Source organism: Pinus tabuliformis, chromosome Q (assembly GCF_031772625.1).
Source record: "Pinus tabuliformis cultivar Carrire ecotype Pingquan chromosome Q, CPIR1, whole genome shotgun sequence".
NCBI lineage: Eukaryota > Viridiplantae > Streptophyta > Pinopsida > Pinales > Pinaceae > Pinus > Pinus tabuliformis.
This window is the reverse complement of record NC_142296.1, coordinates 324,351,588-324,375,367: the sequence shown is the minus strand read 5'-3', so window position 1 is coordinate 324,375,367 and position 23,780 is coordinate 324,351,588. Positions and strand designations below refer to the sequence as shown.

Here is a 23,780-nt window from a genome sequence, read left to right as displayed (position 1 = left end):
TAGACTCTGTCTTGTATGTCAAATGTGAGATTGATTCTTCTTCAAAACCCTGTTTTGAAGAAGAAATCATTAAATGTGTTTTTTAGAATATGTATCAAATTCTCCAGCTCTTCAAAAGGCAGCAGCTTCCTCAGCTCCTATCTCTACAAAAACACAAATAGAAGAAAACAAAACATTATCAGCAATCAGAGGCAAAGCAAGTTACAAGCTATTTGGAGAGGTCTCACTGGAAATGCCAAACAAACTTCACTGTCACAGCTATTGAATCAAATGATTGTGTTAGCGCTGGGAATGCCCTGCGTCTTATTCATCAGAGGAATGTGACCCGAGGTGATTTTGTGCTTGTTAGTAGTAACACTATGAGTAATATGTCTTTGAGGCAAGAGTTCATTCTGAGCAGCATGCTTCTGCTAGATTTTAGGGCTGCTATGGTTGGGCCTCCAGACATTGTAGTTGCAACACCAGCTTGTATTGGGACATGTATTTCTAAAAATATTCTTCAGTCTTCATCTCTTGAGGAGTCACTTGCTACGTTGGTTTTAGATGAGATCTTCTTCTATCATATGGGTATGAAGAGGACTTGAAATCTCTGGTTCATTATATTCCACGTCGTTGTCAGTGCATCCTAATGTCTCCAACTTCAAGATGTCGAGAAAATAAAAAAGCTTGTGCTGCATAGTCCTGTAATTCTGACACTAACTGAAGTGGAAGGAAACGAGTATGATGGAGTTGTACCCAACAGTGTGCATCAATTTTGGATTTCATGTGATGTGCATGACAGACTACTTTACATTCTTGCTCTTCTCAAACTGGAATTGGTTCAAAAGAAAGCTTTAATCTTTGTTAATTCTATTGATACGGGTTTCAGGTTGAAACTCTTCCTTGAACAGTTTGGGATCAAATCTGCTGTCTTGAATTAAGAGTTGCCACAAAACTCACGTCTCCACATGCTTGAGGATTTCAACAGCTTCCTCCTTTATATTTTGCATATGGCTTTTCTGAGGTTCATATCATCGCACTCTGTGGCATCCAAGGATCGTATATAATCTCTGTACCTGTGGCTTGCATCTATGATTATAATGGTTTGATTTGTTTTGAAGTTCATATGGTTTGAGGCTTGTATGATTCGTATGGTTCAACCCTGAATGGTCTCATTATATATGGGTCTCAGCACAGCTGCAAGTATAAGAGTTGGTAATGAGCTAGGAGCCCGGCGCCCGAAAATTGCCAGATTTTCAGTTGTAGTTGTGGTGATCACATGCTTCATCATAAGTGTCATTCTTGCCGCAGCAGTCATGTTACTGAAAAAGGAACTGGCTATGTTATTCACAAGCAGCACTGTGGTTATGAGCGCTGTTTATGCATTGATCCCTCTCCTTGCAATATCTGTAATCTTGAATGGCACCCAATCTATTCTCTCAGGGGTGGCGATAGGATGCGGATGGCAAGCTGTGGTAGCGTATGTAAATTTGGCAACATATTATGTCATTGGCCTACCTATTGGAATTGTTTTAGGATTTAAGGTCAACATGGGAGTCGATGGAATATGGTGGGGAATGATAATCGGAGTGACACTCCAGACGTTGGCTCTAATTATTCTTACAACACGGACCAATTGGAACAAAGAGGTCCAAACAGTATCAGATAGAGTCGAGCATTCCCAATATGAGGAAAATGATTCCTCAGATATACTGCCCGCTTGACTAGGCTCTTTATGAAGTGCAACTTGTCAGGGGTTTAGCTACAAAGTGTTGTGTCGAATTACAGAAGCAATATAGTTAAATGGCATTTGAATAACCAGATGGACCCAAACTTAAAAGCCAAATCACCATCGTAAACAGTAAGAACAGGACAATTAAGCAATAATAGGGGGGCAGGATTGCCATTTTCTTTCTCTTTATTTGGCAACTTGGCAATGCAGAACGGTATGGCCACGTCAAAGATGTGGAGTTACATTTCAAGCAAACCGTCCGTGAAGCATCGAATCATACATTTATCATGTCACTAGTTAAGTACAAGAACCATTAAAATGAGTTGTGTTGTTGTTATCGCCTGGGCGTTAAGATATCCATCACAGCAGAAGAAATAGGATTTGATTCCTATTTCAAGACTTCAGTTCTGATCCTAACGGGATCTGCACTCCAGTTTGTCGGCCATCAGAGGGATTCTTGCAATTATAGTTGAACAGCTCATCTTTTTTATCGACCTGTAGGGAAAAGTTTTTGGTCTATTTATTGTATGCGCTGATCTTTAGGAATCAATGAGTGGCTTTTACTATTTTTCATAGTGCCAGTTGAAACAGTTCCATCTTTTCATGGATCGGTTTTCTTTTGAGCCGTTTAATGTATTAAATAATCATTTGTAATGAATGGAGAGAAGGGAGAGAGTTCTGAGTGCTGGTGGTGGAGAACAGAGAGCTTCTATTGTACAGTCTTTGACAGAGATTTTAATAAAAAATGCAGCTCTGACCCCTGAGATTCCTGTGGTATGAGATTTAACATTTGTGTCCTCCTTTGTTTCATGTATAGCCTGTTATGTGTTCATTTCATTTCATGATCATTTCCAATTGAACAAATGAAGTGTTAAGGTAGAATTCATAATTTATATGCTCTGCCTTTAAGTTTGTTCATATTTAATGTTTTCTTCTGTTTGACAAGGATTCATCTTCTATGCCCTTGTCAGCTCCTCAGCAGTCTTTCCATTCCATTTAATCTCAATTTGATGTTAAACTTTCTTGCCTACCTTGCCTCAGGGGATAATCTGTGTTTTTGATTACATTTCTCTGTTCAAGTTGTTCCTTTGCCCCATGCAGCCCAGAAAAACCCCATCATTTTATTAAAAACCCCTTTTTTATCAATTTACTAGCCTAAAATCAGTTTCTTTTAAAGTCATCTCAACCCCTTTTAGAAAACTTTTTGCTGAGATAGACCGGAGAGAGCCCTCTCCCGTCCTTGTAGGGCTAGCTACGAGGCTAAGTGGTTTGATGTTACCTTGAGTTTCTCCTTTTTCAGCCTGAGGCAAAATTCGAGCGCTAACATATTGGCGACCATACTGGGGAGAACATTCGACTTGTTGATTGTCTTGTCCCAGTACATGAAATCAAATTGCAGATTTGATGCTGATGGTGGACGGAAGTCAGACACATATGCAGGCTGAACCATTCACCTGGCGACTCCAATTCGATCCAGACATTCCAACGCTTGCTGATCCATTCATGTAATGGTAGGGTATGTGGCAAACCCTGCCCTGTGTGAAGCTGTAGAAGAAATAAGAAATGAGTTAGTAGATACTGAATTTGATGAAGATGTTTTCAGTACCTTGCTTCATTGGTTGAAATCTCCAAAGTTCCCTTGTTTCAAAACTAGATTTTGTGAGTTAATTGTAGAAAGAATCGAAAAGGAGATTCAAGATTTAGATGAGCAAATCCAGTCATATGATTTCCAAGACCCTAAAAAGTTCTTGGAAATCCTTCCTCCTTCGCAACAAGAAATCATAGAATTGCCTACAGATGTTTACATTGACAGTGTGCAGCTAGAGGTATGTATTGCAGAGTTGGGGCAGGCAATAGAGTCCGGCTTCCGCGATCCAATGGAAACATACATGGAAATGTTTTTCAGTTTGATTGATAGATCAGGCTGTCTTGTACGTGACCAGGTTCATTACGTGCATGAAGGGCTGCCAACAATCACATCTATGTCCTGGTGGAAGCATTCTCGAGCGGCATCATTTTCAGGTTTACTTGAATGGTTGTTCTGGCACTTCAGTATTACCTGATCTAGTGTTTTTGCAGCATGGTAGGGTAGCTTTTGTAAATAAATAAGTAGCCAAAAGGCAGCATTTTGTTCCAGTTTCATTACCATTTAGTTTGAAGTTTGCCAAATTAGTCTTTCAATCAATTCAGTCAGTTTCCAGTTAATAAGTTGAGTCTTCAGTTGTGTTGATTTGTTGAAATAATGGACTCCATTGCCCAATGGATGGAGGCACTGTCTGCTCTCCCAAAGTTCTACGGTTCTTGGCACCTCCAAAAAGCGGCAGCTGCCATCCCAAGTGGAGCCGATGTTAGACTCCATCTTGTATGTCAAATGTGAGATTGATTCTTCTTCAAAAACCTGTTTTGAAGAAGAAATCATTAAATGTGTTTTTTAGAATATGTATCAAATTCTCCAGCTCTTCAAAAGGCAACAACTTCCTTAGCTCCTATCTCTACAAAAACACAAACAGAATAAAACAAAACATTATCAGCAATCATAGGCAAAGCAAGTTACAAGCTATTTGGAGAGGTCTCACTGGAAATCCCAAACAAACTTCATTGTCACAGCTATTGAATCAAATGATTGTGTTAGCGCTGGGAATGCCCTGCATCTTATTGATCAGAGGAATGTGACCCGAGGTGATTTTGTGCTTGTTAGTAGTAACACTGTGAGTAATATGTCTTTGAGGCAAGAGTTCATTCTGAGCAGCATGCTTCTGCCAGATTTTAGGGCTGCTATGGTTGGGCCTCCAGACATTGTAGTTGCAACACCAGCTTGTATTGGGACATGTATTTCTAAAAATATTCTTCAGCCTTCATCTCTTGAGGAGTCACTTGCTACGTTGGTTTTAGATGAGATCTTCTTCTATCATATGGGTATGAAGAGGACTTGAAATCTCTGGTTCATTATATTCCACGTCGTTGTCAGTGCATCCTAATGTCTGCAACTTCAAGATGTCGAGAAAATAAAAAAGCTTGTGCTGCATAGTCCTGTAATTCTGACACTAACTGAAGTGGAAGGAAACGAGTATGATGGAGTTGTACCCAACAGTGTGCAGCAATTTTGGATTTCATGTGATGTGCATGACAAACTACTTTACATTCTTGCCCTTCTCAAACTGGAATTGGTTCAAAAGAAAGCTTTAATCTTTGTTAATTCTATTGATACGGGTTTCAGGTTGAAACTCTTCCTTGAACAGTTTGGGATCAAATCTGCTGTCTTGAATTCAGAGTTGCCACAAAACTCACGTCTCCACATGCTTGAGGAGTTCAACAGCTTCCTCCTTTATATTTTGCATATGGCTTTTCTGAGGTTCATATCATCGCACTCTGTGGCATCCAAGGATCGTATATAATCTCTGTACCTGTGGCTTGCATCTATGATTATAATGGTTTGATTTGTTTTGAAGTTCATATGGTTTGAGGCTTGTATGATTCGTATGGTTCAACCCTGAAATGGTCTCATTATATATGGGTCTCAGCACAGCTGCAAGTATAAGAGTTGGTAATGAGCTAGGAGCCCGGCGCCCGAAAATTGCCAGATTTTCAGTTGTAGTTGTGGTGATCACATGCTTCATCATAAGTGTCATTCTTGCCGCAGTAGTCATGTTACTGAAAAAGGAGCTGGCTATGTTATTCACAAGCAGCACTGTGGTTATGAGTGCTATTTATGCATTGATCCCTCTCCTTGCAATATCTGTAATCTTGAATGGCACCCAATCTATTCTCTCAGGGGTGGCGATAGGATGCAGATGGCAAGCTATGGTAGCGTATGTAAATTTGGCAACATATTATGTCATTGGCCTACCTATTGGAATTGTTTTAGGATTTAAGGTCAACATGGGAGTCGATGGAATATGGTGGGGAATGATAATCGGAGTGACACTCCAGACGTTGGCTCTAATTATTCTTACAGCATGGACCAATTGGAACAAAGAGGTCCAAACAGTATCAGATAGAGTCGAGCATTCCCAATATGAGGAAAATGATTCCTCAGATATACTGCCCGCTTGAATAGGCTCTTTATGAAGCGCAACTTGTCAGGGGTTTAGCTACAAAGTATTGTGTCGAATTACAAAAGCAATATAGTTAAATGGCATTTGAATAACCAGATGGCCCCAAACTTAAAAGCCAAATCACCATCGTAAACAGTAAGAACAGGACAATTAAGCAATAATAGGGGGGCAGGATTGCCATTTTCTTTCTCTTTATTTGGCAACTTGGCAATGCAGAACGGTATGGCCACGTCAAAGATGTGGAGTTACATTTCAAGCAAACCGTCCGTGAAGCATCGAATCATACATTTATCATGTCACTAGTTAAGTACAAGAACCATTAAAATGAGTTGTGTTGTTGTTATTGCCTGGGCGTTAAGATATCCATCACAGCAGAAGAAATAGGATTCGATTCCTATTTCAAGACTTCAGTTCTGATCCTAACGGGATCTGCACTCCAGTTTGTCGGCCATCAGAGGGATTCTTGCAATTATAGTTGAACATCTCATCTTTTTTATCGACCTGTAGGGAAAAGTTTTTGGTCTATTTATTGTATGCGCTGATCTTTAGGAATCGATGAGTGGCTTTTACTATTTTTCATAGTGCCAGTTGAAATAGTTCCATCTTTTCATGGATCGGTTTTCTTTTGAGCCGTTTAATGTATTAAATAATCATTTGTAAAGAATGGAGAGAAGGGAGAGAGTTCTGAGTGCTGGTGGTGGAGAATAGAGAGCTTCTATTGTACAATCTTTGACAGATATTTTAATAAAAAATGCATCTCTGACCCCTGAGATTCCTGTGGTATGAGATTTAACATTTGTGTCCTCCTTTGTTTCATGTATAGCCTGTTATGTGTTCATTTCATTTCATGATCATTTCCAATTGAACAAATGAAGTGTTAAGGTAGAATTCATAATTTATATGCTCTGCCTTTAAGTTTGTTCATATTTAATGTTTTCTTCTGTTTGACAAGGATTCATCTTCTATGCCCTTGTCAGCTCCTCGGCAGTCTTTCCATTCCATTTAATCTCAATTTGATGTTAAACTTTCTTGCCTACCTTGCCTCAGGGGATAATCTGTGTTTTTGATTACATTTCTCTGTTTGAGCTGTTCCTTTGCCCCATGCAGCCCATAAAATCCCCATCATTTTATTAAAAACCCCTTTTTTATCAATTTACTAGCCTAAAATCAGTTTCTTTTAAAGTCATCTCAGCCCCTTTTAGAAAACGTTTTGCTGAGATAGACCGGAGAGAGCCCTCTCCTGTCCTCGTAGGGCTAGCTATGAGTCTAAGTGGTTTGATGTTACCTTGAGTTTCGCCTTTTTCAGCCTGAGGCCAAATTCGAGCGCTAACAGGCAACAAGCTCCCAGTTCAAACAATATTGCCAGAACATGACAAGGAAGGAAAAATTATATTGGAACCGGAAGCAGTCATAGAAACAAGAACTCGACAGCTATGAAATCGATCAATTTCGGAGTATCTTATCATGTGGAAGAACTTATCCACTGAGGATTCCACATGGGAGGATGAGAATTTTATAAAAAAGTATCCAAAACTACTCAAGCATTGAGGACAACACTTTTTTGAAGGAGAGGGGCATGTTGGGTACCTATAATACTAGTGATTACCCCATTACTATTGTAGTCGTACCCCTTATTAATATTGTTGTGCCCCTATTACCCCCATATTGTTATTACTGTGCCCCATAGAATCCCTCTATTGTTATTTTTGTGGCTTTATATTATTATTGTTAGGTCGGCTGGGTTATATTGTGACTCCTTAGACTCTTATATAAAGAAAGGAGGTTTTTTCATTTGAATCATCAAAGAATTGTTCATTTATGTAATGTAAAGGAGGTTGCCCCTCGAAGAGGCTGAATTTTAAGGTGTTGATCTATCTTTTCTATCTTTTTCTTGAGCTGGTTTCATAACAGGTTTTCACCTGAGTCCTTTTTTTTATTTTTTTCTTTTTCTCTCAGTGATTTGATGAGGCAGGAGCTGAAACTTTCTCCACCACCATCATTGTTTTATTGATACCATCAATGAACTCTTGCTTTGACAATGGTCTTTTGTAAACTTTCAATCGGTGTCCATTGAAAAGTAAAGGAATGGCCTCTTCATCTATGGTTATGATCTACACTGAACCATTATCATGACATCTTTCTATAACATAAGGTGCTAACCATATTACCCTTAACTTTCCCTTAAAGTATTTATATATGGAATTATATAACAAGGCCCAATCACTTTCTTGAAATTTCTTATCCTTGATGTTCTTATCATGCCAGATCTTCTTCTGAAGTTGGGTTACCTCTGTGTGTAGGAGGGCCTACATTTTGAACTCATCTAAACCATTCAACTAAAGCAATATCTCTTTTTGTGCACTGTTGAGATCTAGATCTAGTTGGGTTGCCATCCTTAATGTGTTATACTCAAACTCAATGGAAAACATGGCCTTTTTCCCATAGACCAACTCATAGGGTGTGAATCCATTGGTGGTCTTCCAGGTGGTATTATAGGCCTAGGTGGCCTCAACTAGTCTATCTGCCCAATCTTTCTTGCTGTTGTTAACCACTTTGGTAAAGATGCCCTCCAGTGCTTTGTTGGTCACCTCCACTTGCCCATTAGCTTGTGGGTGATAGGGAGTGGAGGTCCTATGCCTGATATTATGCTAACTGAGCAAGTATTCAATCATGTTGGAGATAAATTGGCTACCTTGATCAGTGATCAACTCTCTAGGGTACCCAAATTTGTAAAATATGTTCTCCCTTCAGAACTCAACCACCTTCTCCTCTGTTGTTGCCTTAATTTCCTTGGTTTAGTCCCACTTAATCAGATAGTTAGCACACACAATGATGTATTGTTTTTTATTGCAAGGAGGGTCAATAGGTCCAATGAAGTCCATGCCCCACTTGTCAAATGGCTCGAAAGACAGTTGAGGCTACAGAGGCATTTCATCCCTTGGAGTAGGCTTTCCCATCCTTTGGCAACGATCACATTGACTAGTATATCTTTTCAAATCCTGATGAAGAGTGGGCCAATAATAGCCTTGTAACACTTTGAATGTTGTCCTCTTTGTTGCAAAGTGACCTCCACAAGGCCCATCATGACAGGTCAGAAGGATGTCAAAGACTTCCTCCTCCCTGACACACCTTGTCAAGATTTGATCTGGGCCAAGTTTAAAGAGATTTCCCCCCATCCAAGTGAAGGGGGTGCTCTTCCTTATAATCTTGCTTTTCTCTTTGGAGGACATGTTCGGTGGGAACTATGCAGATACGAAATAGTTTTCTATGTCAGCAAACCATGGAGAGAGAACTGAAATGGAGAACAAGTGCTCATCCAGTAACTAGTCATCAACCATTCCCTCCTCACCTGCAGGAAAATTTAATCTGGAAAAAAAGTCTTCAACAACATTTTCCTTATCGGGCTTATCACCAATAGTTAGATCAAACTGCTGTAATAAAAGTAACCATCTTATAGTATGAGCATTCACATCGGGTTTATTAATTAAATATTTGATTGCAACATGGTCAGTATCGACAAATGTTTGATAGCCTGTAATATAATTCCTAAACTTTTTTAATGAATGCACAACATCCAGGAGCTCCTTTTCGGTCATTGTGTAGTTCAGTTCGCCTTTGACAGATTCTTACTGATAAATTAAATGGCATATGGCAATTTTTCATCTATCTAACCTAGGGCTACTCCTATGGCTTTGTGTGAGGCACCAGCATGAATGTGAAAAGGAAGGGCCCAATTTGGGCCTCGGAGAATCGGGGCAGTGGTTAACTTGTTCTTTAGGATGTACAAGGCCTCTTGACAACTTTTTGACCATATAAACTCAGAGTCCTTGGCCAACAACCCAAATAAGGGAGAGGCCAACTTGCTAAAGTCCTTTATGAACCTTCAGCAGTATCCAACTAATCCTAGGAAACTTCTGAAATCTCTCTGCTTTTGAGGAGGTGGGACCCTTTGGATGATAACTATTTTGTTGGGGTCCACCTGCGGTCCTTGTTTAGTTATTGAATGACCCAGCATGGTACCTGCAGTCATCAAGAATTCACATTTTTTGGGATTGAGAGACAAGTTCATTTCAATGCATTTGTGTGGTACCTTACCTAAGTTGGACAAAGCCTCCTCGAAATCAGCCCCATAAGGTGTGAAATCATCCATATAGATTTCTATCACATCATGGACCAACTCAGCAAAGATACTCATGACGGCTCTCTGGAAAGTGGCAGGAGCATTGCATAGGCCAAAAGGAAGGACCCTATAGGAAAAAGTACCCCAAGGACAAGTGAAGGTGGTTTTATCTTGGTCTTTTGGGCTAGTCTGGATTTGATTGTACCCAATGAATTCATCTGGGAAAGAGAAAAACTTTTTCCCTGTTAGGCCATCTATCACTTGGTCAATGAAAGGCAGAGGGAAATGGTCTTTCTTTGTGGCTTTGTTCAACTCCCTGTAATCGACATAAATCCTCCACTTACCATTTTTATTGGGAACTAACACCAAAGGAGAGACCCACTCACTATCGTAGATAGGATAAATGAATCCTGCATCCAACCATTTTTGCAGTTCTTCTTTGACTATATCTTTAAGGATTGGATTCATCCTCCTTTGGGGTTTGTCAGACTGGCTTGCAACCTTACTTGATATAAATATGGTGAGTACAAACTAAGGGATGTACTCCCTTCATTTCTTTGTAACTCCAAGCGAAGGCATCCAGATGTTCCTTTAGCATGTTGCACAACTTCTCCTCTTGGAGAATAGAAAGAGATGGATTGATTTTCAGGGTTCTCTCAGGGCTGAATTCTATGGTTTTGAACGAAGAGGTTTGGAATCAGTCAAGTACAAATCAATTCAATGGTTGTTCTGGGTTTCCTTCACTACTTCTTCTAGGGAAAATGTACTGGGAGTTGGACTTTGGAGTAGGTGTTCAATCAACTCATCTTCATCCTATTTTCCTCCTCCCATGGTTGTTTCTAAGGTATATAGTTGGGTAGTATAAACTTCATCTTCTTCCTCCTCTTCCAGCCATAAAGGTAAATCATGTTCTAGAGATGGTTGAGCAGGAGGGTATATGATAAACTGCTTGGACAAATTCCTATTCTTGATGGTCATATTCCCAGCTCTGCAGTTGATGTAAGCATCGACCGTGGCCAACCAGGGCCTCTCAAGGATGAGAGGGTAACCAGTAAGCTTAGCCTTAGGCTGGAGAACTAGGAAATTTGCAGGGTACTCCCAAGGGTCAATAGAGACCATCACATCCTCCACAATCCCCTTAGGGGTCACTGTGGAGCGGTCTGCAAGTTGCAGGATTGTTGTGGTCTTTCTCAATGAACCTTCAAGGTTGAGCATGAGCATGGTGTCCTTGGTCATCACATTAATGGCAACCCCAAGATCGATCAAAGTGTGTCAGACAATGGTGCCATTGATGTGCACATCTACTACAGGGCCTCCAGGGTCCAAATACTTTTGACAGATTACCTACACGAGCATTAAGTCGAACAATTGTCCAATGATATTAATGGTAGGGGCATCTCTTTTTCACCTCCATGGATGCTTGAAATAGTTCTCCTTAATCAACTTGTTTTAAATAGGCACATCCTTGATGACTTGGAGAAGTGGAATCTTGACACAAAGGTTTTTCAATTCTCCCAGAAGTTCAGTCTCTTTTATGGTAAGCTCGAGTGGTCAAGTTAATCTTTGAGGAAAGGGTGGATTTACTTTAAGAATGCTTTCCTCTCTTTCTTCTTCAACCTCCCTAGGTGGAGGTGGAGGTTGGTCATTCAAGAGAGCTCCCCCATATCTCAGGTTAATTTTCTGGATCTCCATAGCATAAGTTGGATATGATGTCTCTCCACTGTATACTTGTTGTGCTTGTCTATTGTTCGGGTTTGGATTTGGCTGGCGTTGGGCATGGAATCCCCCTGCAACATGTTTTGGGGCTCCAAACCCAAGTTTTGAGTAATATTATTTTAAAGCTCTGGGCTTTTCTAGCGTGGAGTGCGAATTGTATGTTAGAGTCATAGGGTTGTCCACCCTAAGTTTTGAATGTAGTGTCGGCCTACCCATGGTTCGCAGACCATGGGATTGTATAAATAGAGAAAAGCTCTAAGTTGTAAAGTAATAAGGTAACCAACAGATGGAGTCAAAAGGATAACGAAGCATAGAGCAAGTGTCTAAGTGTGTCTTGGGTCGTAGTAGTAGGAAGAGGCTCTGCAGCTGAGTGCGCAGAGGCCTAGTAGAGTCCACAACTGAGTGCACGGACCCCTATAGCTAAGTGCGCAGGGCAGAGTTGAGTCTATAACCAATGAAGAAGAATAATAAAGAGAAGTTTATTTGAATTATGTGTATCTATTCTTATGTTATTACATGTTTGATATCAATTTCAATTATACTGTTTATTTACTACGCGCTGTTGTATGAATGGTGAATATTGTTAAGTATAACTGAAAGCATACAAATAAGCTAAGTTAATCAAATCAGATAGGATATTAGTAAGGACTTGGGTAATAACATTGTTTGGCCCCCAAGTAGGGCTGTGTGAAGGCAGCATCCCAGGTTGTGAGGTATGGGTAAGTGTGCGTAGATATGTGCATGCAAGGTCGAACCGCCGACCACTAGAAAACATCAGACATCTCAAGGGTGTGGAAACCTAGTTCTAGCACCCTCCCATACTACTTCGAGTGAGACCTCAGTTCGCGCTCCGCAGACTGTTTCTGAAAGGGCCAGTAGTACCGAGATTTGTTTGGCTAAATCACCTCTGAAACTGGGTTAGGCCCCAACAATCTAACAAATGGTTCCGCTGCTAGGACCGGGATCTACATTAGGGATGTCTGATGTCATGTTGTTGGAATCCGATGAAACCTACAGGATTCCCTGTATTTCTATATGATGCAATCATGAGAAAAACGATGGGTGTTGGATGTGATGGAAGGCTTAGGGAAGGTGGTTAATGGGTGGAATGAAGTGAGAAAAGGCCCAATATCACTTAGAACCCAAAACCAAGTTTAGGAGATGGTTTGATTCGCTCAAAATACTTGAAGAAATTTCTATATAAAATGATGAAATTGGTGATGTTTTTGATGAAAACAAGGAATGCCTATGGGTGAATGAAGTTGCATGGTGGTTTCTTGCTATGAGATATCTATCTACTTCTGAAGCACCTTCTCTGCATCAAACATGTCAAATTTCCAAAAATTCATGTAAACAAGAATAATTCCCATGAGATAGAAAAGCAAAATTTAATGAACTAACTGTCTACCTTATGCATGAAGAAATTGCTGAGTAACATGGAATCATGGATGAGATCTACTGCAAGAATGAATATAGAAGAGATGGAAATGAAATCATACTTTGCAAAACTGATCAAATGCTAGTTTAAGTACAACAAACTCTAAATATCATGAAAGAAATGGAAATTTGTCTTTTTGGGCTGCATAAGGGCCTTTTCCTCAAATCATGATCCCAGAGGGAAGAAGTGAAGCCAAGACACCTATGGACATCTTTGTGATGCTTCTTTTATCCCTTCTAAATTGCTACTGAAGTAAGGCACAAATGGAAGCAAACTAATAAAAAATTAATCAAATCTACACTAGTTGCAATGAAAAACTTCTAAAGACAGTTTAACCATGAATCTCTAAAACTAAGCTAAGCATAAAGATACAAGAAGAGGAGACTTTTTTGCTAGGGTTGGGACATAACCCAAGAGCTTTAGCCCTCTGAGTTAACTCAATATTGGATCAAGAAAAATCTCATTCATATTACCAAAATAGGAAATTACATCAAAAGTCTTCCACAAGTCTGGAGCTCGAAAATAGCCATAGTTTTACAACCAAAATTCAAATCCTAGTAAGGATCTAGGCCTCTCTACTTATACAATTGAAGTCTCTAACGACTTCCTTAAATTTAGGGAGGATCAACTCCCAAAATCGACATGAACTACTCTTTATCTATCACTTGCTCAGCTGCCTTCTAATCTTCATGACTTGGCTGCTTGCACTCCGAATTGGTGGGATTAATGAAGGAATATTTGAATGGGGAAGGAGTAAATGAGGAGGATTTCCCACCTACAATCTCTCTCCCTTGTCCCATTCGAGTTTCAAACATTAGTATTTGCCAAAATTCCTTGATTTTCTCTTCCAAACCTGTGTTCAATGCATATTAGTCCACTAGGAATAATATCTCACTTTAACTCATCTAATTAAACAAAATATAATCAAAATATGTAATAAGTGGTGAGAAAAGTTGGTTTGACTAAGCTAGGAGTTGAATTAAGGCCCATATAATTACCCAATGATGAGGCTCATCAATGACCTCCCATTTCCATTCTAGAATCGGAATCGGCTGCAATAGACCACCTAGATGCTTGCACTTTGATTTTACCTATTGACAATCCAAACACCTTGTGATGAACTCATCTACCTCTTTCTTTTAATTTGTCCAATAGTGAAACTTATTCACAACTATTAGAGTCTTCTGATATCCCGGATGACCTGAATACGACTTAACTTGAAGTTCCCTCAAGATAAGATTCATGAGATTACTATTGTCTCACACATAGATCTTGTCCCTAAATATAACCAAACCATCTATTGCGAGTTGATAATCCACATGCTATTCACTTGTACCATATTTATGTAACCTATGCCTAAGCTCCTTGTAACTTTCATCCTATTATTCTTCTTATAAGATCTGATACTGTAAATTTGTCCCATACAAACTCATAGCAGTTATGTGGTTTACTTGTACTCTTTTGGTAAGAGTATATGAAACCATGTGCTCCTTACCCTTAATGTACTTGATCTCAAAATCAAACTCACTAAGCATGGCCAACCATATAACTTTCTTGACATTCAGATTAGGTTGGTCAAACAAGTATATTATCCCACTTTGATTAGCCATCAATTCAAACTTTCTGTTAAGAAGATAGTGCCTCCACATCTTCAATGCATGGATGATCACTGCCAACTCAAGATCATGTGTCACATATTTTTTCTCATGTTCATTCTATTTCCTTGAATCGTAGCATACCACCTGTCCCTCCTACATTAAGAATCTACCAAATCCACTCTTTCAAGCATTTGTACATACCACAAGCTCTTTATCTGTATCTATAATATTTAGAATGGGAGCATTGGTAAGAAACTGCTTCAACTATTCAAATTTGGCAACACATTCCTCTGTCCATTCAAAATTGTTTCCCTTTTGCTACAATAATATGATGGGATAGGAAATTTGCAAGAAATTAATGAACCTCCTGTAATAACCTTCTAATCCCATGAATGATCTAACCTCATCCACATTCTTAGGAGCTGGCCATTCCATGATAGCTTTGATCTTTTCCATATCCACTGCTATATCTTCCATGGAAACAACATGTTCCAAGTAATGAACCTTTGTTGAAAGAAACTACATTTACTATGCTTTTCATACAACTGATTCTCTCTCAATAGCCTTAACACTGCTACTGAATGTTTGACATGCTCTTCCTCACTCTTAGAATATATCAATATATCACGAATGAATACTCGCACAAAATTGTCCAGATAAGGACACAACACACTATTCATCAAAGACATGAAAGTAGTTGGAGCATTAGTCAAACCAAAAGGAACTACAACAAACTCATAATGCCCATACCTAGTCTAGAAATAATTCTTGTAGATGTCCTCTTATTTGATATGTACTTGATGATATCCTGATCGGAGATCAATCTTCAAGAACATTGTTTCTCCCTTCAACTGATCAAACAAGTAATTGAACCTCGACAAAGGGTACCAATTCTTAATCACCTTTTTCAAATTCCTATAGTCAATGTGTAACCTAAGAGTACCATCTTTCTTCTTCAAAAGGAACACTAGTTCACCCCATGGTGACACACTTGGCCTAGTTTATCCTTTGTCAAGAATTTCCTTCAACTGCAAATTCAATTCCACTAACTTGGGTGTGCTCATCTTGTATGGTGCCTTTGATGTTGGTGTTGTTCCTAGTAACAAGTTATTAGAAACATCTACTTCCCTGTGAGGCGGAAACTTTGAAATATTTTCTGCAAATACATCCTGAAATTGTTGTAAAACTGGATACCTCTTCAAGACTTTTTCATCCTCAACATCCTTACCTTTATCACTGGAAATATGAATTGCAAACAAGACACACCCTTTCATTTGACTGTCCTTTCATTGCATAGTTTTAATCATTCTAACTGATGTCACCTTCTTCTTACCCTGCAATATTATTTGTTCCCCATTGTCCTCCAAACACACCAAATAGACTTTTCATAACAATCCACCTTAGTCTTGTGAAGGTACAACCAATCCATACCCAGAAGCATACAATATGACCTAAATGGAAGTACATTCAGATGTGTTGATGTAGGCGTACTGTTCAACTCAAATGCACAATCTCTTACTCAATGATGAACTCTTTTCTTAGTACCTGTAGCCAACTACACCAACCAAGACTCTACATGCACTTCTTTCCTCAAACCACACTTATCCATCAGGTCAAGGTTAACATAACTATAATTAGATCCTTGGTCAATAAAAATAGAAATAACTTGATCACGGATCTTACCTTCCATGTTAATAATGGATGTCTGATGATCTTCTTGCCTATTATCCACTGTTGCATAGATATAAGTACTACTCTATCCAACATCCCCAATTTTCTACGCCTCCTAAGCATTGTATATTTGAGACCTACCACCCTAATATGATAGATAATCCTTCTTGAGATTCTCATTTCCACATATCCAACAATGTAACTCTCTCCTACCATCACCTCTATTTTGTTGCTCTCCAAATTGCGACCCATGTCCCTTATCAACTGCATTCAACTCCCTATAAGGAGAAACATTCTCTTTCTCACCTGCATCCCGAGTTCTTGGTCAATTTAGTGGCCATTTACCTTTATTCTTGTCATTCTCTTTCCAACCCTACTTAGATTCAATATTACGCTTCGATTCTCATAACAATTCTTCAACTTTCCAATGAATTCTTCTAGTGACCAAGGCTCATCATACTCAATATGATTCTTAAATGCTAATGGTAATCCACAGATAAATCTTTAAACTTTGGTTTTATCATCCTTAAGATACAACACATACCTCAAAAATTCCAAGAACTTAGTCATGTACTCCTCATCTATCATCGATTCCACCTTTAACCCATTGAACTCCTTGGTTTTACTGACATAGTACCTCTCTGACAAGTACTTCTTCCTGAAAAGTCTCTTGAATTCATGCCAACTCAACTCCTATGTCCTGATGTCTCTAACATGCTTCACATCCTCCCACCAAATATATGCTTTCCCTTTGAGACTAAATATAGCTATCTTAGCATTCATGTTGTATGTATAGTCATGTAACTCAAATAACTTCTTCATCCTAGGTAACCATGCCTCTGCATATTCTGGCTTCTTCAACTCTCCATCAAATGTAGGTGGCTTAGCTTTCTTGAACTCATCTGGAACGTATCCCCTCTCACTCTTCCTATAAGGATGATAGCAATGATGACCATGATACCTATCTAAACTAGAACTAGAGTAGAACCCATGTCCATTCCCTCTCCTATCAGGTGTATCCAAGAAACTACAATATTTGATTATGTCATCCCTATTTTACATGTGCCCATCATGAGACCTACTACCATATGCCCCATTATTCTGGTCCTCTATCCATATCTAGTCCCAACTAATCATTGTCTCTGCAAATTTGATAGACTATGAAGAATGAATGTATTAACCTCTGCTTGTTTCTCCTCTGCCTTGACAAGTCTCTTCTGTGTCTGAATAATTCTATCATTATCTACTTTGCAACTTCTTATTTCCACCTTTAAACTTCTCAAGGTGTCTGCTATGTCTGAAGAGTACTCATCTTTTGGATCCTCATCTAATCTGTAAGGGGAGTCTTGTGAACTATAATCCACCACTTTTCTAGTCATCTTTGATCCTCTTCTTCCTGCAAGCATATCATGTCATATAACCAAATATAAATACAATCAAAATACCTAAGTGAAGTTTAGGGGAGGTTATCTTGTTTAAAAATAAATCCAAATAAACACGATACATGTATATGAATAATCATATCAATATATTGACATCATATCAATCATCATCCTAGTTACCATGCATTATGTCACAAACTATAACACTAACTAGATATAATTCATGCATAAAAAACATATAGACAACTAACATGCATGCATGACAAACACATTCCACCCATCCAGTCCAAGTATTGAACCATGCTATTGTAACCACCCCTCCTACATTTACCTAATTTCACTGGCCTGGTAAGGTAAACATGATATGGAGAGCTACTATGACGTGACCCAACCTCCTGGGTCACATTAAGGAAGTAGGGTTGGAAATTGACGACAAACTGACCTTTCACAAAATCTTACGGGTGCTACATGACACTAAGGGGATGACAAACCATGACAAGTGTACAAGTATTGGACCCCTCCTTCTCTGCCCTGAACCCCTAACCACTCCCACAACAAGCCTTCCATGTGGTTGGAAGCCTTTAACCACATGGATAAGGATACATCGATGCAGTTACAACCTAAAATGTCCTGTTCAAAGCATGTGGTCCCACATTTTGAACCTAAATTCTAGGTTGGCCTCAAAAACACTGCCCAAAACTGTGTGATACTTTCCAAAATTAATAATGACATCAAGAAAAATGCATCCATACAAAAATTGATCAAATACTTGACCTAACTAGGCCTAACCATGGCAATCATGTTAAACATATAGAGAACGTATCATCTACAGGTAAAGAATGCGTATTTGAACATGGGTATGATACTTATTTGAGAAGCATGAAGAAGGTCTAATTTCCTTTCATAATAGATGCAATAACAATTATTATCATATGCATTCATCAACCATTCATCAATTAAATAAACATGTCAAGAGCCATAACTAGAACCTATTATGAAACCATGCTTATAACCAGCATATAACTAGAATAATAACCATGGTAGAACAACCATCAAAGCCACATAATAAAAAGTACAATTAATTATAAAAAACAAGAATAAAGGATCTCTTATTAACCTATGCAAAAGCAAACCATGTTAGGCACTTCCATGTACCACCCAACCATAGATTGAGCTTAACCAAATCTTTGTTTCATCCAATCACCCACGTATTATATTCCAGACATGAATGTGGGACTCAAGACAAACAACCAAGGCTTCACATATATTAAACCACCTCCATCCTCAAGATTTACTACAATCCTACCAAAACCAATCAAGGGATTCCTAGGCCCAAAGAAAGCACTTAAACAACCAAGCTTTACCCTAATCCTACCAAAACTAGTCAACGGATCACTAGGCCTAAACAAGAATAGAAACCATCACGCTTTACCACAATCCTATTAAAACTGCTCAAGGGATCACTAGGCCCTAAACAAGCTTGGATGCCTCAAAATTTCTTCACCAATAACTTTAGGAATTTACATATCTCTACCCTTAAGCTTTATCGCAATCCTCCCAAACCCCATCAAGGGATTCCTAGCCCCTTGGGAATTTTCCTAAGACCACCTCACCCAGTTTCAAAACCATATTAAAATACAAATCTAAACCAAATGAAAGAACCCCATCACACCATGACTATATAGAAATGGAAAGGAAAGGCTGAAACCACTGTCAAACTTAGAATAACTCATATCAATGACAACAAGAGAACAAAATACATGCATGCATGTACCATGCATTCATAAACCAACTAGGAATCCATACATGCAAATTATTACCTATAAGTATTCCTGTTGAAGTTGCTTGATCCAATTTTTGCTTTCTTATCCCTTGCTTTCCTTATCCTTCCTTTCATTTACTTTTCTTTATTTTCTCCAATGCTAGAGTACTCCAAGAATGCTCTAAGTGTGCAATAGTATGGGAGAATAGAGTGAGCTCCAAAAAAGAACTAACAAAAATCTAAACCAACAAAAGTTGTGAATTGATCCTTAGAAGCCTTTTTATCAATAAGGCCTCTATTTTTGTCAACTTCTACTATTTTTCCTTCAATTTCCTCCTCATGTAAACCTGTGACCTTTCACCTTCGTTTTCGCCTAATTTCCTTTATTTTCATAAATAAAATGCCAATTAATACCACTTTTCCTTTTCAAATCCTTTTCTAATGCCTTTGATAATTTATTTAGCCATAATAAACCAAAATGAACACCCACTAGGATGTTTTTCCCAACATTCATCTTGGAATACATGTCCCATGACCTTGGTCTTATTTTTCCTTTATTAAATTTATTACTTAAACTTTTAACTTGGGCCTATTACAGAGAGTCTTAGAAAGAACCTAAAAATAATCAACCTAGTTTAAGTTCCTTGAACTATTCAAAGTCCCTATTCAAAATGGAATCAAAGATTGACATCAAGTTGTATCAAAGTGATATTGACACTTTTAATCTCACTAGTCACAATAAATATATGTTAATTTTTCTATTCCTCATATAGCATAAAAACAAAAAATTTCATCTAGACGACTAAAATTAGAGGTTAGTGCACTGACTTGGTGTCAAATACACATGGAGACCTTAAAGCTAGATGGATATCCTCCATGGACTAAGTGGTAGGTTTTCAAAAGCTTCATAAAGTCACAATTTTACCCCATTGGGTATGTAGAGGACCAATGGATGTGAAGGCACTACTTCAGCTAGAGACAAGGGTAGAGTGTATAGGAGCTCATCATAAAATTTAGAAATATGGCCATAATGTTGGGTATCTTCCCAAAGAACCCAAAATTAATCCTCAAGTATCTAGCGGGTCTACACAACCATTCGCAAAAGAAAGTGACATTGTTTAAGCCAAAATTAGTGGATGAGGCTTTTATATAGGAACAATACCTAAAGAACATAGGATAGAAGAAAGTGAAATCAAGTGGTTCAAAGTAAAAATAGCACTAGGAAGATTCCAAGGACGGGAAAAAGAAGTGGAAATGGGGAAGGAAACAATTATGGAAACCATAGCACACCAATAGAAAAATCCCAAAAATCACTACAACCACTATACTATTAACAATCATATAGATGAGAAGTGTTGGAAGTTTCATCTGGAGTCAAACCCGAAGAACAAAAAGATAAACACTAAGAAAAAAAATACCATGGTCACAAATGTGAGTAATCGTGTGGAAATAAAATCAAACATGGATGAGAATATTGTATGTACATCAATGTAGAAGGGGGTGGATATGTGTAGCTTTGAGTAACAAAAAGAGAAAAAAATACTTAACTCTTCCATATAAAATGCATGTCAAAAAGACAAACATTGATGCTCTATTTTACTCAAGACTATAGGAAAATATCACTGCAATATCTAGTTAGTCAAGAAATTAGGATTGGAACTTCATTATCATCCAATCCCTATCCATTAGGATTGGTAAATATGGATTCATAAATAAAGGTAAATAAACAATGAAAAATCAGATTTGGTATAGAACTAAATGTAGTTCCCTTGATGTATGTGTAGTGGTGTTTGTAAGACCCTATATGTAGATGCAGAATGTAATCTTCATGTGGAGATCCATTAGTATCATGTCATCAAGGATGGAAAGTGCTTCAACGTTAAAGTGTGCCAGGGAAAGTACAAACTGTCACTAGAAAGTGCCAACCAATCTAAGAAACAAATCAATTCTAGAAAGAATTATGGTTTACTATTTTAAGAGAAAATCATTTTGCAGAAAAATAAGTGAGAGAAAATTCATCCCTAGAGGGGTGTACTGAGGAATGGAAACTATATCTGGAATAGTTACTATAGGCATACAAGGGTGTGTTCTAGGAAGTAGAGCATGATATTAAACTATTGTTGAACTCCTTATTGCCAAACATTGGAATGTATAGGTAGTCCATTATAGAAGAAAGAGAGGTGAAGAAAATGTTACAATAATTATTGGAACTTGGCATCATTTGACCAAGTACATCACTATGTGTATCACCCATCATCATTGTGCCAAATGGGGATGGAACTTGGTGGATCTGTATTGACTATAGGGTGTTAAAAAAAATTACGCTCAAGAATAAGTACCCCTACCCAAGATAGATGATTTTCTATATCAGTTGTAGAAATCCAAATAATTCACCGATATGGAGTTAAATTCAAGATATCAATGGGTTTGAGTTAGAGAAGAGGATACATAGAAGACCACCTTCAAAATTAGACTAAATTTGTATGAGTGGTTAGTTAAGACATTTGGATTATGTAATGCACTAGCTACATTTATGAGGTTAATGGATGATATACTGCACCATTTTATATATTCATTTGTTATTGTCTATTTTGATGATATCCTGGTATACAGTACTACATTAGAGGAAAACATCTCTCATATGTCGCATGTGCTAGAGACAGTAAAGAAGCACCAACTACTCGAAAATATCAAGAAGTGTGGGTTTTCACAACAATCATAGGTGTAATTGGGATATGTGATTGGTGGAGGAGAACTGGAGATAGATCCTCCAAATATGGAAGCCATCATGAACCAGTCGGTGCCTATTAATGTTTCAGAGGTCAAGAGTTCCATTTTGGAAGCACAATACCTGAGGAAATTCGTACCCTCATCTTCAGTAGTAGCAACACCACTCCATGCCATAACAACAAGTGGAAATATTTTTCAGTAGGGAAAGGGTCACCAAAGAGCCTTTTAGGAGTTAAAGAAGAAGATCATTGAAGCACCAATTTTGGAATTAACGAACTTGGAACATACCTTCAAAGGAGAGACATATGCGAGTGGGTATGCTATGAGAGTGATATTGATGTAGGAAGTAAGGCTTATATTCTACCATTCTAAATTATATTCATGGTGCAGTTCTTAGCTATCCTATCTATGACAAGGATATCTATGCCTTGGTGCAATATTTTAAGAAGTTGAAACATTTTTTGATGGGAAAGGAGTCAATAATCCTAACATATCATCATCCACTAAAGTACTTATAGGCATAGAGTAAGCTACAACAGACAAGTCAATACAACTAGATGGGGTTTATACAAAAATTTTATTTAGTAATAAAGTACAAGAAGGGAAATATGAGTAAGTTGGTTGACATATTTTCAAGGTCGCTCACATAAAAGATGATATATTTGGGAACTCTGATGCACATTGATCCTTTCACCCATGATGCATACAAAGAAGCATATGCAAAGGATGCAGACTTCAATGAGGTGTTTTAATATTTGTATATCCAAAGTCATGTGCATGATGGTGATGACATAGTCGACTACCATCTTCTGAAATGGTTAATATATACGTTAGATAAGTTATGTGTTCCTAAAGGTGAGCGACTACATCTAATTAGAAATGCTCACACCTGCAAGGTTGCAGGATACTTTGTTGTATGGAAGATAGTGGCCAACTTGTGGAGGTATGTGTACTAGCCCAAGATGCAAGAAGAGGTAGCTAGGTTCACAAGTGGATGCATGCTTTGTTGTACCAACAAGACTACTAATAGGAATGAGGGTCTATATCATCCCTTTCCTGTACCTAATCGTCCTTATGTAAACATTTCCATGGACTTTATGAGAACATGGAAAGAATTTCCATTTTCCATAGGCTTCTTTCATTCCCTTGTAAATTATTTTGTTTAGTACTATTGTCATTTTTCCATTCATTGTGAGCGTCTTTATCCATACTAGAATCTAGAATATGTGATAGAATATAAGTTTTGGGCTTCTTCTATTCTAGAGAGAGCATCCTGTATTACATTTTAGGTTATTTCAAAATCAAATGCTCACATTTTTTCTACCCATTTTTATTCTCTTTTGATGAAATTATTTTCTCCAAAATGTACTTTAGGCTATAATGGTCTATCTTGACTTTAAAGAATCTCTCAATGAGATATTTTCACCATATTTTTTATTGCATGTAGAATTTCTTCCATTTCCTTTTCATAATTTTATTCATCAAATATTTTCCCTTGAATTGTTTTCTCTCAAAATCCAATGGTCTCCTTGTTTGCATCAACATCGCTCTAATTCCTTGCCTTGATGCACCACATTCTACTATGAATGCTTTCCCA

The 23,780-nt window shown here is 38.1% G+C and overlaps 2 pseudogenes; both read left to right on the top strand.

Annotated features, from left to right (window-relative positions):
• The first annotated feature begins 1,160 nt into the window (after positions 1-1,160).
• On the top strand, positions 1,161-1,703 carry LOC149219486 (protein DETOXIFICATION 41 pseudogene; annotated as a pseudogene).
• A 3,518-nt stretch (positions 1,704-5,221) lies between these two features.
• On the top strand, positions 5,222-5,764 carry LOC149219485 (protein DETOXIFICATION 41 pseudogene; annotated as a pseudogene).
• Positions 5,765-23,780: the final 18,016 nt, after the last annotated feature.